Source organism: Pan paniscus, chromosome 2, assembly GCF_029289425.2.
Source record: "Pan paniscus chromosome 2, NHGRI_mPanPan1-v2.0_pri, whole genome shotgun sequence".
NCBI lineage: Eukaryota > Metazoa > Chordata > Mammalia > Primates > Hominidae > Pan > Pan paniscus.
Window position 1 is genome coordinate 190,170,857 of NC_085926.1, and position 18,801 is coordinate 190,189,657.

Sequence of the window (18,801 nt, forward strand, 5' to 3'; positions counted from 1 at the left end):
GGAAACTTGTCCATTTTCTTCGCATTGATGTTTCCAGAACTACTGATTTTGATAGATTTGTTTTTCCATTAAAGAAATAGGAACAAATCCCTGATCTCTTACACTGAATTTTGGTGAACAGAATAAGATGGGAAATTGCTCTTTTAATACCAAATTGGGACAAAGCCGTTAATTATGTGAAGCTTATTCTAACAATAGCTCTTCAAGTGTGTGATGGACCAGGGGCCCCCAACTCCTGGGCCACAGACTGGTACTGGTCTGTGGCCGGTTAGGAACTGGTCACACAGCAGGAGGTGAGCAGCGGGTGAGTGAGCACTACTGCCTGAGCTCTGCCTCTTCCTGTCAGATAAGCAGTGGCATTAGATTCTCACAGGAGCATGAACCCTATTGTGAACTGTGCATATGAGGGATCTAGGCTGAGCACTGTTGGTGAGAATCTAACCAATGCCTGTTAATCTGAGATGAAACAGTTTCATCTGGAAACCATCTCCAACCCCCCACTAGTCTGTGGAAAAATTGCGTTCCAAGAAACTGGTTTCTGGTGCCAAGAAGGTTGGGGACTGTTGTGATAGGCTACTAATCCTGCTAATGGGGTAACCCAAGGCACAACTAAGTTTAAGGTTGGAAAGCCCCAGTAAATATCTGAGGTCTTAGTGAAACAGGGTAAAATGAAAGGTGAGAAAAAGTTGTATTAGACACTATGGGTGCAGGGGGGAAGATCCCAGAAATAATAGTCTTTGAATGGAAGTCCAAGATATGACCTTCTTGGTAGAGAAAAACTCAACCAGGAAACTTGTCTTATACATTTTTCATAGATGTTGTGGATGTTGAATCCCCACCCTTATGGTAATCCATTAGTATGCTGAAGGCTCAGAGGAAATAGTACAATACAGATGCATTCATGCTTCATTTTTCCATATGTTTGTTATTCAACACCACACAATGACTGATAGATCCCATATCTAATTACCATATACTGGAGAGCTTTCTGGATTTTTCCAGCCCAGCAGTGACAATAATTGCCATTCAAGAAAAGATAAATCAATGTTATAATAATAATACAATGACTTATCTGATTTCCCCTGTTATTTTTTTTTTGGAATATCAACTTTTCACTGAATTTAAGATGATTTTCTGATAAAATTATTATTTTTTTGCTCCGAAAACCAATATAAATATGTTTATCTGCTACAATAAGAATGATAACATGCAACAATAAATGTAAACTTAGCTGTTATATGCAAAAGATTTTGCTAGTTGCAAGAAATAAAAAGACATCAGAAGTAGTTGTTGACTTCAAACTGCTCAGAATCTGGTAAAATAGATGACCTAGTGCACAGTGATTATCTCACCCAATGTCCCATTATCACCCAGCTGTATTCTGTTCCTTTTCCGGTCCTCATGCTCCAATTATTTAAGACTCAGCTTAAATCCTATAAATATCTTGGTCTGATATTTTGTCAGAAGACATATCTCCCCCCAATTTCTCAGAGGTCTTTATCTCTACTTTGTATGTTATTTGTAATTTTTTATTTTATGATACTATCATGCTTTTCACCATAACAAAGCAAAACCTCTATTTTTTCTTAAGTTGTATCTTATTAAAGCAACTAACCTAAAGGGTAAGGAAAGGACTTCTTTGAGCTTTCAGGAAATAAGAACAAGCCAATTACAAGGAGGGAAAAAATAAAGCTGACCTTAGATATCTACACAGCAACATTTAATTCTAGAATACAGTGAATCAATGCCCACAAAATATTCAAGGAAAGAAAAATATAATCCAAGTCTTTAATATCTAGCCACAGTGTTCAAGTACAAATACAAACAAAACCCAATTTTTAACATGTAAGAATTCAGGGAATACTATTCCCATGAGTTCTTGCTGAAGAAGAATTTCACTGAACAGAAAGATATTTTTGGAAAGACTATATAAAAAGATTAGTACTGAAATTTGAATCTATACATTTGTTGAACAATGATTTAAACATATGCAAGGATTAAGGTGACAGAAGAGAATGTAAATGTTAAATGACTGGGTGGGAGAGTGATAAGTATGGTAATTTTCTCACTTTAATACCAGGAGTTAAAGGATATTTTCAATACTTCAAAATAAGCAATGTGAATATAAATGTATTTAATATCTCAAAGGAAAACACTACAAAGATTATGTAATTAACCGAAATCAAGGGGATAAGAGGAAAAAGCAGTATAAAGAAAAACAAACATACTAATTCCATCACTGATTATAGTGGAGAATCAAAAACAGTTTGAAGAAACAGGGGATTTAGGTTATAAAAATTGTATTAGATCAAGAATACCAACTTTCTAATGAGCAGAAGCAGCACTCTCTCTCCAAAGTAGGTAAAAAGGAAATACAAAAAGCTTTAAAGATGGGAAAGGATAACATGAAATTCTACGCTAGAATTAAAATTAAATACATCTCCCCTATTGATAGTTCCATGAGGGAAAGGATGTCTGCTTGTTTTGTCCATTGCTGTGTCCCGAGCACCTGGAACATTGCCTGGCTCATGACTGCAGGCAAAAATTTCTTTAAGGAATGAAATTCATACGGCTAAATTCACATAATAAAGAAAAAGGCTTTCAAGTTACTTCAAATAACAAAACCAACTGTTCTTAAGTATATCTTCAATCAAAAAAGAGATCAAGACCAAAATTACAACACTTTTAGAGACAAATAATAAAAATGTGTTGCATCAGTATTTATGGGGTACAGCTGAGGCAGTGTTCAGAAAAACAAATCACTGCATTAAATATTTATGTAAGGGAACAAGTAAAAAGAAAAACACATTAAGCATTCATATTCAGAAATTAGTTAAAAATCATGAAACCTAAGGAAAGTAGAAGGAATAATATTGCAATGATTAAAATAAATTGATGAATTAGGAACAAAAGGGTAGGACTAGTAAATAAATACAAAAGTAGGTTCTTTGAAAAAATATAATAATATAAATAAGTTTTAGCTGCCAGGATATTTCCACTTTGGTACTTAAGGAAGATAATTTTTGTTGTGGGAGCTGTCCTGTTCATTATGGGATGTTGAGCAGCATCCCTAGCCAGATGCCAGTAGCCCTCCCCTTCCTAGTTCTAGCAACCAAAACTGTTTATGCACATTGCCAATTTTCCCCTTGGGGGTATCAAAATTGTTCCAATTGAGAACCAAATTGTTCCAGTTGAGAACCACTGAAGTAGCCCAGTCAAAAAGGAAAGGAAGAAGCACAAACACCCAATATAAGAAATAATAAGCAAGTAATGATCAGTCAGGGAAAATTTTAAAAATCAAAGGCTATTTTAATAAACTCTACAAATTAATATGAAACCTGAATATAAAGCATCATATTATATTAAAGTAAAATTAACAAAAATAGAAAATGTTATATATGAATTACCAAAGGAGGAAACTTGCCAAAATCCAATCATCTCAAAAAAAAGTTAAAACCAATCCTTACTACAATGCTATTTGACCCTTCCAGATACACTTGGCCATATAATTTAGTAAAAGAAAATAACCTTAGAAAAAGATTAAGAAGACAAAAATTAGTGTTATTGTTTACAGATGCAATTTAATTTTGCTGATATTATTGTTTACCTGGAAAGAAAAGTATATTTTACTGAGCAACTATGAAAAATAGTAAGAAAATTTAGTCAGTTAGCTCAGTATAAAATTAAAGGACAGAAATCATTTTCCTTTATGTATACAAATAACCTCTATTATATAGAAGATCATGGTGGAAAAACACATAATATTCAGGAATAATACTGATAGTTAATTTTCAGGATCTATATTTAGAGACTATCAAAATACTTCTGAGGTAATCAAAACAATACCAGGTACTTAAACAGGCAGATTCAACTTCATAAAGATGTTAACCTTAAATATATCTATAAATAAAATACCAAAAGAAAATTTGAGAGAACTGAAAAACTTAATGCTAACATTAATATAGAAAACAAAATCAGAAAGAATAACTAGGATGATCATGAAAATGAAGAGTAATTTGGTGTGGGATGTGGAGATTAAAAGAAGAGGTAGACTTGCTGTTATTAAAAAATAAAGTAAAGCTACAATAATTAAATCAGTGTGTTATTGGCACATGAATAAACAGTCATAAAATTGGAACAGCCTGGGTAGTACAGAAGTCCAAATAAGTAAAGCATATATGTATATTCAAGGTAGCATTTAACACTAAGGGGAAAAAGATAGTTTATTTAAAATATTGTGGTAAAACATTAGGGCAGCTTTACAGAAAAAAAAAACTCAAGTAAATTCCCTTTACAGTATATCCAACTTAAGCATAAAATTTTAAACAATAAATTTACTTCAGGCATTTTAATGACTTTAAATGACAACGGAATAGGAAGGTATTCCTCAGTAGGAGATTTTAAAATCTCAGAAACTATAAAAAAAATTAATAAAATGTTAACATCATTATATTGTTGAGTCTGTCAAACACATGGTACTTACGAAAATGCAAAAATTTTTGTATTACTTAAAATGCCATAAACCAATCAAAAGGTAAAAAGTGGGAAGCATTTGCAAGGGCTAACTTTCCGAATATAAAAGGGTTCCTTCAGAAAGATAAGTGAAAGACCAAGATCCAAATAAGAACAAAAGCAAGGATAGGTGACAAGTAAAACAAAATTAAAATAAAATCAGCTATTAGCTATTCTCCTACAATATGCTAAAACCACATATCATAAATAAAGTAAAAATTAAAACTATGATGAATAGAATTTTTTATCCATCATATTTTTTAAAATTACATAACTCACTGTGCTAGTGAAAGTGCAGAAAAATTGGCACTGTCGTGTCATATATTTCTTTATTGAGTGTAAATACTATATCTAGGGAGATCGATTTGGCATTATCTAGCAAACTTACAAATATTCTGCTTTCTGCTCTACTTTTAGAAATTTACTCTGCAGATATACTATAAAATGTGCAGAATACTGATGTATAACTATATTATTTATAATAGCAAAATATTGAGGCAAACTTTCAGAAATATGGGACTGATGAAATCATGTATGTCACAGTCTATGGTATAATACCACATAGCTTTTAAAAAATACAGAAACTCCCTGTGTACTGATTAGGAATAATCTCCAAGAAATATTAAGTGGAAAGAGCAAAATGGAGTGATAGTGTGGACAGTGGCTATCTTTTCTAACAAAGAGAGGTAAATAGACATATCTACTTATATGGGTATAAGCGAAAAGTAATAATAATAATAACTCCAGCTGACAAATAAGAAAATTGTAATATTGATAGCCTATAGAAAAGTGGCTATAGATAGGCAGAATGAGATTGTACAATTTATCTTGTATCTTATGGTTGTGAGTTAAGTGAATGTATTATCTGTTCAAAGGGAAATAAATTGTTTCAAAATAGTTGACAAAAGATTATTATGATAAACCTGAAAGAAGATATGCACAGTATGATCAACAAATGCTGATTTTGAAATCCAGAATACTAGCCCACATGAGTCATATTTTGTTAATTTAAAATTCATGTTGACAGATGAACACAACAGATGAAGCTATTAATGCAGCTTTACCTTACTGACCCAGAGCCCTTCGAGTCTGAGTTTCCTCTGGACCAAGTGGTTATCTTCTCTATACAGACTGGGGATTCTATCTCCCAAGCATGCAATAACTGCCCCTTTTGAATATTCTATTCCAAGACTCATTGCAACTATGATACTCTTTTCTTTTAAGTGTGAGCCTCAGAAACAATTAAGCAAGAAATAATCGTGCATTTGCATAAGCCCAACTTACTGTGTTTTTCTGTTAGTTTGTTTGCTTGGGACTTTCTCTGAGAAGCAGGAACTTGTTTTGTCATCCAGGCTGGAGTGCAGTGGCATGATCAAATCTCACTGCAGCCTTGAACTCCTGGGCTCAAGCAATCCTCTCATCTCAGCCTCCCAGGTAGCTAAGACCATGAGCACATGACACCATGCCCGGCAATTTTATTTTGTTTTATTTATTTATTTATTTATTTTTCAGAAAAATGGGGTCTCACTATTTTACCCAGGCTGGTCTCAAACTCCTGGCCTCAAGTTATCCTCCTGCCTTGGCCTCCCAAAATGCTGGGATTACAGGTGTGAGCCCCCATGCCCGGCCAATGACTTACTGTTTACTCAGCAAACATTTAGTGGGCATCAATTAGCTATTGGCATAATCATAACACTTCCTCCTACATGTGAGCATCAGAAATATTTAATCAGGAAGTAATTATGCATTTGCATAAGCACAATTTACTCTTTAGTCAATGAATATTTAATGGCCATCAATTACATGCCAGGTAGCATGGAAGGTACCGGAAACAGAGAAAGACATGTTCCTTGCCCTTAAATAATTTGCATGGTAATCATTATTCAGGGAGACAAGAGTATAATAGAATTTAATACAATTTGGTCCATGTTAGAATAGTAGCCACAGATCATAAGAATGGCAAGAGGCTAGGAGAAGGAGGCAGTAACAATGCCTGGGGAGACTCAGAGAGGGCTTTACAAAACAGAGGAAGTTTTACTTCTACTAGACTGTCTAGAATTATAAGCGACAGACAACAGAGTCCTTGCTTTTTCAGACCCTAATGCTAAAAGACTGAATAAATGTAATAGTAAAAAAGTGATTAGTAGGACAATTAAGTTTTAAGTTCACATTAAACTTTAAAAAACACTTAAAAACTTAAAAAACATTAAAATTAAAATGGAATTCCTAGTTCCTTAATATCTCATCACATTACAAAATTCGGTTTTTAATAACATCAGAACATAAACATAACTTCAAAACATTTACCGGAAATAATAGCTTTAGTTTTAAAATGGTTCCTCCAAAAGCATGTTCCAATTCAAGGCAAGTGCTCATAAACTAAAAATACGAATTCTAAAATTTATATTTTAGAATTATAATTACATACTTGATTACATATTTAGTATGAGTTTATAAAAAAAGAAAGCAAAAGGACCACTGTGACAACAGGTGACATCAAGAACCACTTGGAACAATAAAAGGGAAAGAAATTAATCTTTAACATAAGTGGAGTAAATATAAATGGGCCAAACATTATACTGAATTTAGTGGTGCTGCCCATGGAATTCTGGAAGTCTTAATATGTTGTAGATAGATATATACTTTCCTTGACTCAAGATAGTAAGTACTTATTTTTTCAGATAGTATGCAGGCTTTTCCAGGTAGGACCTGGTTCTAATTGACATAAATATAAAAGTGATAAGAAAGCCTAAAGCTGCCGGGTGTGGTGGCTCACTCCTGTAATCCCAGAACTTTGGGAGACCGAGGTGGGTGGATCACCTGAGGTCAGGAGTTCTAGACCAGCCTGGACAACATGGCGAAACCCCATCTCTACTGAAAACACAAAAAATTAGCCAGGTGCAGTGGCGGACGCCTGTAATCCCAGCTACTCAGAAGGCTGAGGCAGGAGAATCGCTTGAACCCAGGAAGCAGAGATTGCAGTGAGCCGAGATTGCGCCACTGTACTCCAGCCTGGGTGACAAGAGTGAAACTCCATCAAAAAAAAAAAAAAAAGAGAGAGAGAGAGAGGAAAGAGAGAGAGAAAGAAAGAGAGAGAAAGAGAGAGAGAGGAAGAAAGAAGAAAGAAAGAAGGAAAGAAAAGAAAGAAAGGGAAAGAGAGGGAGGGAGGAAAGGAGGGGAAGGAAGGGAGAGAAAGAAGAAAGAAAGAAGGAAGGGAGGGAGGGAAGGAAGGAAGGAAGGAAGGAAGGAAGGAAGGAAGGAGTATCCTAAAGCAACTCTCAGGAAACAAAACAGAATGTTGAGGAAAGGAGACTGGCGATGTGCAATGGTGCTAAGACTTGCTGATGGGAAACATTTGTGTAGCACAAACCCAAATCTGTAGGCATGCTTGCAGCCTAATCCCAAATAGTCAACAAGCAGATGCACTCATCTGCCGTCCTCAGAGACTTCAGCACTGAAGAGTTGTTTCGTCACTGTAGGGTATCAAATTGGTGAGTAATTTTGCCCTTCTACCTGGCTAAAAAACATTCATTCAGTTTCTACTAGCTTAAAGGTCACTGTATTTTGCAGTCACCCATGCATGCGATCAGATATGGCTCAATGGACTCTGCTCACCTCACAATCATGAATACAATATGATTTAAAGGTCAGCCAACTTGCATTCTGTCAAAAGAGCATAAGGAGAGAATTTCAGCTATGTGGGTCTATATGATGGCACATATTTTGCTGACAGTTTTCTGAATCCACACCTAGCGATCACTGGCAGGAGATGACAGTTCAAGGTCAATAATTCAATAAATCATTTCATTATATAGTTATTGATTCTACCACATTTAATAAGGAATGTATGCCAAATTGAAGACGTTAAGTCTGGGAAAGATTTATAGAAAAAACAGTCAACAGCTTCTGTGTGGCTTCCAGGAGAGATGAAGGCCAAAAGAGTGAGGTAGAATTTTGCTCTAAATAAGACTTTACCAATAATAAGGGATATTGAAAATGAAAAGTATTTAGCTTCTGAAAGTAGTGTTCCTGACATATGGTTAAGCCAGATGGTGGATTAACACATATTGTAATGTCTAAAAAATTAGGACTTTTTAAATTGGGGCCCACATACTGCTTAAGAAATTGAGCTATCTGACCCTTCAAGACTTTCTTATTTTATTCTCTATGATCAGCCATGAGAGTTCTAAAGGGGGAATAAATGGTTCAGCAAATTTTATCTTGTTCCAATATACTATCTAGAATCAACAGAACCAAACTATGAACATCTACTTCCTCAAGGACAAATTTCATCAAACCATTAGTTATAATACACATGTTCAAAGGAGCTGAGATAAAAATCACAAATGGCAAATTAATAAAACAGCCATTAAGGAACTTGGACATAGTTAAAGTGTACATTGAACTGAAACATGACCATAGAGAACAACCTTGACAATATGTTATTTGAAGCTATTTTCAGATGTATAGATGTGGCCCAATATGGCACTTTTCATATTCTCCATGCAGCTGCTTTCACCTATCCTGACATCTTCAAGTTATCTGAATTTAAGAAGTATCACTATTCATGTTGCACAATTACTAACACTGAATATACTTATCACATTCTCTGGCATGTGGCTTTAAGCTATCCTGGGTATTCAGACAGTTAAGATTCTTGGATGATCCCAAAGTTTCCCTTTAATCATTTGTAGCAGTCTTCTGGACTAATAATACTTATAAAACCTTGGGAATAGCCTATGCAACATAGTGAGACCCCGTCTCTACAAAAAATAAAAACAAAAATTAGCCAGGTGTGATGGTACACGCCTGTGGTCCCAGCTACTCGTGAGACTGAGGCGGGAGGATGACTTCGGCCCCGGGGGGATCCAGGCAGCAGTGAGCGGTGATTACACTACTGCATTCCAGCCTGGGCAACAGAGAGAGACCCTGTCTCAAAATAAATACACAAATATATAAAATCCTAAGAGTTAATTCTTTAGAAAGCATTTTATTTTAGCTTAACACAATTAATTTGATCTATCAGCAAACCCTACCTGCTTGATGAGCCATATTTACTATCATCACTTTCTGTCTACCATTACAATCAGTGATTATTGATTGGGTTAGTGAAGAGTTTTGAATAGTTTTAACAACTGTTTTGGGGCTCAAATTGAGACTTGATTAACAAATGCAAAACGAGTCAACCATGACTAAAATGAAACTGCTTCAATAATTACATAATGAAGATGGTAGCGAGTTTTTATTATAACGGCTATGTAAATGCAGCACACTGTACTATTATAACGTTAATCACAAGTTTTTTGAGGAAAGGTATGTGATATAACTCCCATCCAAGGTCCCTAGCAGAATGTCTTTCACAAAGCAGATGTTCATTAAATGACAGCTGAATAATAAAACACTATTATAGAGAACTCAAGTATGAATCTAGTATTTCATTTTAAAAACTTGTCTGATTATACTTACATTTACAACACTGCATGCAGCAGCTACTTGATAAACATGTGCGTAAAAGATTAAGTTTGGTCAAACAATTGCTCTGAATCAAACTTGTGATATAATTCCTGACTCAGCCCCCACAGAATATTTAAAATATAGTAATACAGTAAAATAATTTTTCTACCACTTCATGAACAGTCAGTAGGGTCTTGAATGCTACCTTTCAATATGCAATAGGGAGGCCTTAGGAAGAGAGGAGTTTTTTTTTCTCAACACGTAGAATCAGGGTCTTCAGAATGACTTTGTGAAAACTCCAGCTTTCGTTGCTAGGGAACATTGATTGTTTTCCATGGTGCTTGTAAAGGCATTATTTGCCCTGATTCTTTTGATGAGTTGAGACTGTTCACATAGTAACTTCAGAATGGAAAGAACAAACCCCTCTCTTCCTCTGGTGGCACTTTGCCTACTGTCAGACTACAAAAGGGAGAGGCATGTGAGGTGACCTTCTCAATGCTGTCTGAACAATGAGGCAATCATTACAACTCACATTCTATCAGTTTTTATGTGACACTGACCAAAGGCAATTTGGGGCTCCTTTCAAGCAGTTTGCATCAAAAAAACATTGAATGGCATTGTCACCAGGACTACACTACAACAAAAAGCAACGATTGAGAAAGGCTGGTGTCTAACTAGAAGACAAGAGTGCTTTAGATATGGAAGCCATTGCCCTGATATTTTAAAATACATTTTTAAAACAACCTTATTATCGATTCATTTATACAGTCAACTCTATTCTGCTTAGTACTCGAAGTGTGCACTCATGTGGATAATCTAAAACATTGAGAATTCAAATAACATTTATATTAAATCTGACATAATAACCTAACGTTTTAGGGTATGCCTAAATTTGCCTTTCTATTTCTGTTTATTCTGGTAACTTTTGAATTTGGTTCTCTGGCCCTGGAAATGCCACATTTAGCCAAAGAAAAACAGTTTTGATTAGGGGATAGCATTAATCATTAGCTAGTTAAGTGTACACTAAGGAAAAATTAGAGTCATTATTTTGATGAGTTGTGCATAAGTTATGGTCAGCACAAGAAAACAGGGCACCTGTTCATATTTAGTCACCAAAGAATGTTCTACATTTAATTAACCACTTAATAATTTACACCTTGAGAAAAAATTATGCCACAATACAAGCATAAGTGTTTTTGATAAATATTCAAATATTAGAAAAATAAATTAAGATTTAAATATTTCAAGTCCGTTTCAGCCATAAAATTCTGATCATACTCTCCCTATCTACCTAATTGCTGCTAACAATAATTCAAATGCCAATAATGATATATTTAGATAATTGATTTTAAAGAATTTATCAAACAAAAAATAGAGGATACCTATAGGTATCTTCTTTTTCTGGAGAGTCAAAACATAGTATAAAATGGAAGCTTTCTTTGTGCTGTAAAGAATTCAATACATTATGGGGCAAATAAATCTATTTTGAAGGTTTTTTTTTTAATTTCTGGTAGACTAGAAAGGAAGGATCCAACTCGGATGTTCATTTATTTAAAATCAAACATAGAAGATTAAATTCATACAAGCCAAAGAACATCTGGCCCTTCCAGAAAGAGAATAGAGTTCTAAATGCTGAAATCAGGTGAAGCATACTTAATTACTGGTATCCAGAAAGAGCAAAAGTGAGACATCCTATTATATTTATTCTAGGACAAAATATACCATTGCCTATGATTGTGGGTTTTGGATAAGAAAAACTTAAAGTCTTAAGCTGATCGTGAGTCAATGGAGCTACTGGGACACAAATCTGTACCCTTTGTCACTCTATGGAAACTCTTCTGTCTCACCACAACTCACTTTTGTCTGTTGATCAAATATTTCAGGGCCTTCAAACTCATATAACATGTTTCTCCTAGAAAGAGCTGCTTATCTTTTCCTAACTAAGAGCAGGGAGTGTGCCATGAAAATGTTGTCATTGATGACCCACTTTGATTCTGATAGAGAGTAAGTTGTGCTCTTTTGCTTTAGTCATGCTGTGTATTGTCTATAACTCTATTGTACTATTACATTCCTAAATTTGGCTATAACAGGTGTATCAGTTGATTCACCAACTTTCAAGAAATGTTTGACACTATCTACTAAAGCTAAACATAGGTAGCCTATGACTGTGCAATTCTATTCTTATACAAAGTCCCAAGACAAATGGCTGTACATGTCCACCAAAAGAAAATGACTAGAATATGTTTAGAAACTTTATTCATAATAGCTCCAAACTGAAAATAACCCAAATGTCTATCATCAGGAGAATGGGTAAAGAAATTGTGTTATATACAATACAAAGGAATACTACATTGCAATAATAATGAATGAACTAAGATGTACAAAACAGCATGAAAAAGATCAGATATTTTTAGTTGCATGAGAAAAAAAAGCCAGATACAAATGGCCCATATAGTATGATCCTATTTATATAAAGTTCAAAAACAGAAAAAAAAAATAGGTGTAGAAAACAAAATGGTAGTTAATTCTTGATGGAGAGCTTTGTCTGTGAAGGGGCATTAGGAATACTTCGGGGAGTGGTAGAAGGGTTCCAAATATCTGGATAGTGGTTACACAGGAGCTTTACACATTAGATTTGAGCACTTTGTCTATAAATCATTCCTCACAAGAAGCACGTATCGTTATTTAGGATTTAGTCTATGCTAGGTATTTATATAAGAACACCAGCAAACAAGATGACAGGTAATTGCATGCTTAATTTTTTTGTGTGTGTAAGTCTTTTTAATATAGATTGAGAGTAACGTAAAGTCAGAGACCTGTCTGACTAAATTTTGTATTCTCTAGGATGCGAAATATTCAGGCTCTTAAGAAAGAATATAAGCCGGGCATGGTGGCTCACGCCTGTAATCACAGCACTTTGGGAGGCCAAGATGGGCAGATCACTTGAGCTCAGGAGTTCCAGACCAGTTTGGCCAACTTGGCAAAACCCTGTCTCTACTAAAAAATACAAAAATTAGCCAGGAGTGGTGGTAGCGTGCCTGTAATCCCAGCTACTGGGGAGGTTGAGGCTGGAGGATCCCTTGAACCCAGGAAGTGGAGGTTGCAGTGAGCCCAGATCATGCCCCTCCACTCCAGCCTGGGTAATGGAGTGAGAATCTGTCTCAAAAAAAAAAAGAAAAGAAAAGAGAAGAGAAGACAAGAGAAGACAAGAAAAGACAAGAAAAGAAAAGTCTTCTCCAACTCTACAGTGACCGAGGAAATAAAAATGTATGTACCTATGTTGGTTGCTTCTAACTAGAATCAATGTCTCTGTCAAAGTGCTTTCTGCCGCCAACTCTTTGACAAATAATCACTTGTCTTCAAGTAACACAATGATCACCTTAATTTTGATTAATGTCAGCTATGGTAGAAAAGAAAAAAACTTACTGGATAGTCAGGAAAAATACTCTGAAAAATAGTACTTAATTCACATAAGATATATATCTCAGTAAAATTAAAATAAAGAGCCCCTAAAAAGATTAATTATAATAAAAAGCATTATATCGAGTGTGCTTTTCACATTATTGCCTTTCGAAACATTGCTCTCATTATACCCTGGGGGAACTGATTTGGTCTTAATGCCAAGGAAAGAAACAATAAGAAACTAAATCACATCAGTTGTTGAATAAAACTGTTGAAATGCATATCCTTGAAAATGGATTTATGAATTGATCAATGGATCCAGAGGTTATTTCTGACCAATGGCATATAAAACGTATCAAAAATCATTGGATCTCTCTACTTTTCACTGAAGGAAAAATATGTTCTGACTCTGGATGAAGAGATATGGTTTGATTTTGCAGGCTCCTAGGATCTGAACTCACCCTCTCAATTGCATACTTTACAAAAGTGCTCAGTCACCTCCTTTCAATCTCCAGAAGATAATATTTCTTAGAGCAGAGAGACCATTTTATTGATGTTGGCTTTTTGCTCCTAGACATGGAACTAATCCTATTAAAGAAAAGGGAAAGGGAAGGAGGAAATAAGATGACACTGAGAAATCATGACTCCTGGCAAGAGTAACGCATATTACATAAGTACTTAATAAAAAATATGGCAACAAGGAGAGAGGGAGGAAGGGAAAAGGGAAGAACAAAAGTAAGAAAGAATGAAAAAAATGGAAAGAGAAAAGAAACTAATTTAGCTTCAGTTAACAGTAAGAAATGAAGATTGAATAAAAATTAGGATGTTCTCTTGCTTTTCTGTTAAATGTGTCCAGAATTACAGAATTATTTTAAAAAATTGAAGAAAGAAAAGTCTGGATGTGGCTAAAGTTTGTGGTTTGGAAGGGGAAATGGTGTTATTCAAATTATGTTTGGAGTCTTGCCCTCTCATATCAATCCAGAGAAAGTCGGATGTTTTCCTGAGACTCTCGGCATAAAAAGATGCAGGAAATTTTCCCCACAGAATGATTTAGGCTATGAAAATTATTCACTTAGAAAAGAAATGAATCATGTATTATTGTTAACATAAGATTTGTCATTCATTTAAAACTGGTTTAAAACAGCTATTTGTAAAACCACCATAGTATTTTAAAAATTAATTAACTTTAACTTGACGAATAAAAAATGTACATATTTATCATGTACAACATGATGTTTTGAAATATATATACATTGTTGAATGGCTAAATGGAGCTAATTAACATATGTATCTCACATACTTATTTTTTTGAGATGAGAACACTTAAATCCACTGTCTTAGTGATTTTCAAGAATACATTGTTATTAGCTATAGTCACCACCTTGTACCATAGCTCTCTTGAACTTATTCCTCCTATCAAACTGAAATTTTGTATCCTTTGACCAATATCTCCCCAGCCCCTCCTCTCCCCAAGACCCAGGTAACTACCATTCTACTCTCTGCGTCTATGAATTCAAATATTTAGACTCCACATATAGATGAGATCATGTGGTATTTGTCTTTCTGTGCCTGGCTTATTTCATTTAACATAATGTCCTCTAGGTTCATTTATGGTGTGAAAAATGACAGGATTTCCCACTTTATTAAGGCTGAAGTGTATTTCATTGTGCATATATACTACATTTTCTGTTTCTATTCATGTTGATAGCCATCTTAATATTGTGATGCATTTTTATAAATAAAATAATATGTATTCAATTTCCTATTATGTTACAGCCATTCTCTGCATATTGACACACAACATAGGATATTTGATAAATTTATCATTGAAGATAAATTCAGAGGCTATATAGGAAAATGTACAAAGGATAACTGCATTGAATGTGATACTGGACTACTAATAATCTGTAATTTACCTTTAAACTAAAAATATTTGATTCTACAACTAGGCAAAAGCCAACATTCTCAGGCTAATGTATAAACAATAAAAGATCCAATGGGAAGACATTAAGTGCTTACATAACAATGATGAGTTAAAATTCTCTGTCACTTTGCACTATAAAAAGTTTAACAATTCAATCAAAAGAAGTTATAACAAGTTAAAAATGTGTTTATATAACAAATAGATCCTTCCTTAAGATTTATTTTATAATGAACACATATAAAACTCCTTCAAATTATTTGGAACATTAGGTAACATTATATAATTTTTGCTAAGTTTCAAAATGTTCACTCTGCCAAATGCATATCATGCCATAAGCCTAGAGAGATGAGAGGTATGGATGTGAACTAGTAGGAAGAGTATTAACTTAGGAGGCACACTGATCAGGGTATGAATTGTGATTCCACTGTTTACCAGCTGTGAGATCTTGAGAAAACTACTTTAATTGCTGATGCCTCGGTTTCCTTATCTGTAAAATGTGAATTAACAGCACAGCTCTCTCATAAAAGGCTACAGGAAGGATGAATAGAAATACTGCTCACAGCATGTATCAAATAGCTGAGCACATTATAAGACCTCAATAAAAGGTAATTTATTATTAATGTTAGAGAAAAGTTTAAATTATTAATATTATAAACATTGTCAACTTTTCCCATTACAATCGTTCTAACAAAAGCCAATGAATAGAGCTGGGGGAGAGGTATACTAATTAAAATTACAATCTATCTGGGGAGAGAAAACATTTCAGAGTTTTACTTATTAAGTGCATCCTGAGTAAGCTGAGTTATAGGGGAAGAAAGTGTTATGGTACCTAGAAAGTTTAAATTATCAATGCACAGTAGGGATCATGTTAAAATGCATATCATAGCATAAAGTTTTCCAATCAATTCCAATTCACGTTTGGTATAATAAAATAATTAGATAACTGTTTTACATATCACATGTAAGCACAACCTAATCCTCTACTATTATTTCTTTATTATTTGCAATCTCTGATTAGTCATCAATGTAAACCTAACTTTATTAAAACAATATTTAAAATGGTATTTGCCAAAGCTTAAACATACGTTTCTCATGTCTGACCCCCCAAGCAGTTTTTAACATGAAAGAAATATGTTACATTTACTAAACGGAGCCATGCACATACATTTTCCTAGAGATGTGCCTATTATTAAGTCTACGGAACATCTCCAGTAGCCATTAATGTCTTTCCCGAAGTTATATGGCATTTCATGAATGTACCCACCTGGCAGGCCTCTGGTTGGCATTCCACAACAAAGAGTTAAAACATCCCATTAATGAAATTTATAGCGCTTTTTGACATCATTTCTGGTGGGGAGGGAAACTGCAAGTCACTTCTGTTATGGTTTAACTTGTTATGCTATTCCAGAAGATGAATTCATTGTCATAAATATTCAGCTTCACGCCAAAGAAGAGTGAACCCAGCTGATTGGTCCTTGTCCTGTCCTCATCTTCTGTCATAATTCTTACAACTAGCTACAATGAGGCAGAGTCTTACTTCCCATGCAAATTAGTCATTTACTTTGATTTCCAGCTTCTGACTTATAAATATGCATAATTTTATAATTGTTAAATAACAGAAACTTTCAATAATCTGACCAAGTATACATTGTTCCTTTTAATCTTTTGATACTTTTGCAATAATTCATTGTCTTATTGATTTGTACCCTCTATTCAAATCTACTTCCCCATTACTCATACCACACACACACACACACACGTAAACCTATAAGCAACATACTTGTTACTGTATAGATATTTACATATTTTATGTTTACTTATAAATATAAATTGTACATATTTTATATATTTATATATTTTAAGTAAAATATGCGTGTTTACTTTCTTTAGAAATGATGTGCTGTATACTAATTTGCATGTTATTTGGTATGGCATATGACATATATTTAAAGCATTTAATGTCAAAAAAACTTTCTAACATCAAGTTTCTCTTGCTCCCTTAAAAATGCTCTTTGAGCCATTTTAATTAGACTGAAATGAAATAGATTCCTCAGGCAACAGCATAAAAATAGTAAAGTAGGTTTTAAAAGTCTTATTGGAGAATAATTTCAAGTATGGTTTTATTTGATGTAATTATTTATGGATTAAACACACAGATAGATAGCAGAATAGATGAATCATGAGCATTCCCTAAACTCAGGCAATTTAAACTGAGTTTTCTTGAGCTTTTGGACTTTCCTTTAATTAGCTTGGATCTGGTTAGTGACTATATGGAAATTAATATTTGTTTTCACCATCGCTAGTTTCCAAGTCTGGATTTCAAGAATTATGCTCCTCAGAAAACCTCACCCTTCAGTAACTTTTTCCCATAAGCTCATAAATTGTAATTATGCTCTCACAGACTAAATGTAAGATCCTACTAGTGTTTGGTTTTTGTAAAACTGTAAGAGCAATCTGTGCAAATAATATAACGTGACTTGGTTATTCTTCAAAATATTAAACCAGTACAATTATTGCTACATGCCTTTTCTAATTTTCCCACATTTTATCAGATTAAATAAGTACCTTCCCATATCTTTTGGGGGTAATTTTATTAGTATCAAAAGCCCTGTCAGAGTCTCAGCATTAGCATTTAGCTATAGAACCAGAATTTTGAATTTATGTCCTAGTTTTGCCACCGTGTTATTTAGACCCAATTTCCTACTCAATAACAATCAAAATATAGCCTGTCCATCACCCAGATGATCTCTATATCAACATCAGAGAGTGGCAGATGAAGCTCTAATCCCTATATCAGTTGCACACATATTGCTTGTAATCGTGCACATCCCTGACTTTTGAGTAATTTCTCGGAAACCCTTACCCATCATTATCTTGGGATTTTGACTTCTTAAAGAATAGATTTCTCCATATCTTCTCTTCAGAGCCATTTTAACTTCCACTTATGGTGCAGTGGTGGCTAAGTGTAGTTCATCTATTTCATGAAAAATATTTTGGTGCTGATTTTGCTGATTGGTTGAGTTAACCAAATGTTCTAGTTATTTGACCAGGGAGGGTTTTTTGTTTGTGTTTTTACTCTTAAGCATAAAAATACTACTTTGCCAGAAGTCTCCCTTGGAAGAGTCTTTCCATGGTCACAGGAAAACTGGCTTTCTCCAGATTTCATAACAAGGAATACAAATTTACACTTTTTACAAGATTAGGGTGAGCAAATTCTAAATGATATTATTCTATTTTTGAACTTCGGCTTGACTTCTGAGAGGGCTTGACTTCTGAGAGGGCTTGACATGCAGCAAATGTTTGAGAATCAAACTCTTAAATTCCAATCCTTACCGTACCCTGTGTGATTCAGAACCAGTGAAGCTTGCATATTGGTAAGGTAGTGGTAAAATTTAAAAAAAAAAAAAAAAGCAAAACGAACAGAAATGTTACAAAGTAAAGGTTGTTTTTGTTTGTTTGTTTGTTTGTTTGTTTGCAGGGGAGAGAGGAACCAGGAAAATTTTGCATGA

General features: G+C 34.3%; 1 protein-coding gene and 1 long non-coding RNA gene across 5 annotated transcripts in view; one reads left to right on the forward strand and one right to left on the reverse strand.

The window, feature by feature from the left end:
• FGF12 (fibroblast growth factor 12) overlaps window positions 1-18,801 on the reverse strand; it is a 589,282-nt gene that overhangs the window by 93,680 nt on the left and 476,801 nt on the right. The gene's annotated exons all lie outside the window — the stretch shown is intronic.
• LOC130541395 (uncharacterized) overlaps window positions 1-18,801 on the forward strand; it is a 51,833-nt gene that overhangs the window by 7,954 nt on the left and 25,078 nt on the right. The window lies entirely within an intron of this gene.